General features: G+C 44.5%; 1 pseudogene; it reads left to right on the top strand.

Annotated features, from left to right (window-relative positions):
* Positions 1-995: 995 nt before the first annotated feature.
* Positions 996-3,127, top strand: LOC123574541 (small ribosomal subunit protein uS15-like; annotated as a pseudogene).
* Positions 3,128-4,255: the final 1,128 nt, after the last annotated feature.

Raw genomic sequence — 4,255 nt, 5'->3', positions numbered from 1 at the left:
GGTGGAAGGCAAAGGTGAAGCAAGCACATCTTCACATGGCAACAGGAGAGAGAAAGAGAGTGAGGGGAGAAGTGCCACGCACTTTTAAACCATCAGATCTCGTGAGAATGAACTATCACGAGAACAGCATGAAGGGAATCTGCCCTCATAATCCAGTCGCCTCCCACCAGGTGCCTCCCCCAACACTTTGAATTACAATTCAACATAAAATTTGGATCACATAGCCAAACCATTTTATGAACTCTTATAGAGACTTAAAGACTTTTTTCTTTCCTCTTCTCTTTCTGGTCATCTAGCCAAAGCAAATTATTTGAAAGATGAAAAAGCTACAGATATAACAGTATTTGACGTAGGAAGGCAGAATTTCAAATCCTGAACATCTGTTAATATAGGAATAGTATTATAATTAACTGATGATAGGATACACTCAATGGGATGTGATTTTTAAGTGTATTTTTAAAAAGCAGTTTTAAAAAATCATCATCTAATATTTATAATGTTAAGTGACAACAAAAACATATACAAATCATATAAACACTGCAGTTGTACCTATGCCTTAAAAATTGTGTAGGAAAAAAGACTGGAAAGAAATGACCAAAATGCAAATAATGGTTGCGTCAGTCTGGTGGGGTTATTTTCCACATTTTTGGTAATACAGTTACCTTATTCTATATAGAAAAATAAATATATAAAGGAAGTAATGAATCTTTTCAGTCTCCCCACCTGCCAAGCAGGAGCACACGGGAGGCCTCTTGGCAAATTGAGGTGTTACTCCATTTCAGGACCGTGTATCTAGGAAATGCGTACCTAAGAACACACACCACCATGCACGCCTCTAGTTCTGAAGTGTTGGAAGAGCTACTCCCAGGATGTAAGGATTCCACCTACTGTGTTGAACTTAAAAGTTTGCTAAGTGTAGTACATACTCCAGTCATAAAGGGTCCAAATAGAATATAGCAAAATGAACAAGGCAACTAGCCCCAGCTAGCCCAGGGATGTATGAGCACCCCTCTCACCCATCCAACCATCCAAGGAGGATTGCGAGCACCGTGCCCATAGCAACAGCAGCCAGGGAAGAACAATGGTCAGTTCCACACCAGAGGTGGGTGTTTCAAGGGATGAATGAGTGTATTAATCAAGGATCCTCAGAGAATAGAACCAATGGGTGGGTGTGTGTGTGCGTGTGTGGAGAGAGAGAGAGAGAGAGAGAGAGAGAGAGATTTATTATAGGAATTGGCTCATGCAGTTAGAGGCAGAGAAGTCTCATGATTTTCCATCTGCAAGCTGTAATTCAGTCCAAGCCCAAAGGCCTGAAAATGGGGGTGTCGGGGGGACGGGTAGCAGTGATTGTGTAAGTCCCATTCAGAGTTTGAAGGCTGGAGAGCAGGGAGTACTGATGTCTGAGAATGGGAGAAGATGGATGTCTCAGCTTAAGTAGAGAATGAATTCTCTATTCCCCCACCGTTTTGTTCAGTTAGGGCCCTCAGCAGATTGGATGGAGTCTGCTCACCGTGGGGAGGGTCACCTGCTTTCCTTGGTCTGCCAATTCAGAGACTAATCTCTTCTGGAAACACCCTCACAGACACACCCAGAGTTCATGCTTTAACAGCTATCTGGGCATCCCTTAGCCCAGTCAAGTTGACACCTAAAATTCACCATCACACAGAAGATGCCACCACTGTTCCACAGGGGAGAGAGCTGGTGAGACCTTGGTCTTTGTGATCCTGAAACTAGACATGTGGCCACCCAAGGAAAGCGGAAAATGCCACCCCAAAACAGGCTGAGAATTCAGTGTTCTTTCCAATCAAGATTCTTTAGTATTTCTTCTCCATACTGGAAGGACAAGGAGAAACAGTGCTCTAGGGTGAAAATGGACAAAGAAGTTCTCTGGGGCAGTTTTTGGTGTTCCTCTTTTACTGTTTAGGCCTGGTCAGCTCTGGTCCCAAACTTGGACATCCCAGCTGAGCCAAACCTCACCCTGACACTACCTGCCTGGATCCACTCTCCTTACAGTGCAGTTTAGTCACTGTGCCATCGGTCAAGTCAGCCCTTGGGGTCTTACTGCTCCCCAGTGAGGCTCTTAAGGTACTGACTTCCTTTAGACTATTTTTTTAAATAATGCACCCCTAATTACACTTGTGATATTTTAGAATCTTGGTAGAATTTGAGCACCCTACAATATAGCTCCCAGCCTGGCCTGTCCTGGCTCTGCTCCACAGTGTCCCCATGCCAGCCTTCCCAGTGCCCGAAGACCCCGCTGTCTGGATTCCACTACAGTTTCAAACTGAAGGAGGCGATCTTTTGTCTTAAAAAAAACAAACTGCAGGGCATTTGTGAGCACCTCTCTCACCCATCCGACCATCCAAGGAGCAACAGCAGCCAGGGAAGAACAATAGTCAATTCCACGTCAGAATGTCTTGGTTGTTCTCCCAGGTCTTCAAACAGCTGTTTTTAAGAAACTTCTGTCCACCTTTTCTAGTTGTTCTCAGCGGAAGAGTTCAATTTGATACCAGCTACCATGTTATGCCTGAAGCAGAATTCAACTCCTTTTGAAGCGGATGGCATGTAAAGCAACCAGTATTTTAAAAACTCAACATTCAACACTTAATTTACCCAAAAAATTACCATAAAAAAATAAAAACAAGCTTTCACTGCCTGACTGCCGCCATCAGGGGTCGCATGCATGCGCCCAGGAAGGGCCTGTCCCAGTCGGCTTTGCCCTATCACCACAGCATACCTACTTGGCTGAAGCTGACATCTGACGACGTGAAGGAGCAGATTTACAGACTGGCCAAGAAGGGCCTGACTCCTTCACAAATCGGTGTGATCCGGAGAGATTCACACGGTGCGGCACAAGTGCGTTTTGTGACAGGCAATAACATCTTAAGAATTCTGAAGTCTAAGGGACTTGCTCCTGATCTCCCTGAAGATCTCTACCATTTAATTAAGAAAGCAGTCGCTGTTCAAAAGCATCTTGAGAGGAGCAGAAAGGATAAGGCTGCTAAATTCCGTCTGATTCTGAGAGAGCCGGATTCACCGTCTGGCTCGTCGATACTATAAAACCAAGCGAATCCTCCCTCCCAGTTGGAAATATGAATCATCTACAGTTTGTGCCCTGGTTGTATAAATTTGTCTAGGTACTCAAGCAATAAAGTGATTAAAAAGGAAAACAAATGCCTAAATAATCGACATCAACATAGCCCTCAAAAAAACATAATTTTGAATGTAAAAGTCACAGAGTACTATGTACAAGACGCTAAGACGTATATGACATTTTAAAATACACAAAACATACTACATGGTGTTCATGGATGCATACATGTAAAAGTATTTAAAATTGAATAGAATACCCAGTAGATTTGAGAATAGTGGTTGCCTTTGGCAGGGAGTGAGGGACAAAAAGAGAACTTCAATTTTATCTGTAATATTTATTTAAAAAGGTAAAGCAGACAGATATGAACAGCTGTTAACCACTGTTAATTCTTGGTGATGGAAACCTAAACAAACCAAATCCCTCCGTTGGAAATGCCTAGAGATCAGATATCATGCCTTGTTACTTCGCCTGCTTCTTCCTTCCTCTTATTTGCTCCTCCCTAAATGTCCACGTTGCTGCTGTTGGTAGCAGAGTCACCGTGACTAAGTCCACAGCTAGCTTAACATCTGCCCAGCAGGCTCTGGACACAGGCTGGCACTTCTTAGAAAGCACACACTCCACATGATGGCCAGCGCGGGGGCGGAGGGAGCGCTATGCTTCCAGCCTGCACCCCCTGACTCTCACGGGAAATAACCAACCCTGGTTATCTTGGGTGCACCTAACCTTTCCACAGGGCCTAGGAAGGCTACATGACTTTAGTAAGCCCCAAAGCATCTTGCACCTTGATTTTAGAATCCAGCAGCCATGAAAACACGGAAAAAAGAAAAAATTCTGCCATGAAGGGGAGGAGGTAGTAGAGTGAATTATTCATTCTGTTTCAGAAAATGAACTTGGTTTAGAAAACCATCTACGTAAGTCAGGAACAAGCACCGCTCAGGAAGGCCAGAGCTTTGGATTCTACCCAGGCTGGAGGAGGCGGCAGGCTGAAAGGAGGCCAGTTCTGTTTTCTAGTTCTTCGTTCCCTAAATGCCAGAAGCAGCTTCCCCAGGAAGAACAGACAGGGCCATGGGGGAGCCAGACCCTCAGAGGAAGCTTGGGTACCCGTTTTACAAATCCCTTGCCTCGCTCTGCAGGGAGTCCTATGCCTGTCTCCAAACAGCC

This window comes from Macaca fascicularis, chromosome 7 (assembly GCF_037993035.2).
Source record: "Macaca fascicularis isolate 582-1 chromosome 7, T2T-MFA8v1.1".
In the NCBI taxonomy this organism is placed as follows: Eukaryota; Metazoa; Chordata; class Mammalia; order Primates; family Cercopithecidae; genus Macaca; species Macaca fascicularis.
Note: the sequence above shows the minus strand (reverse complement) of the source record. Positions and strands in the feature narration are given on the sequence as shown.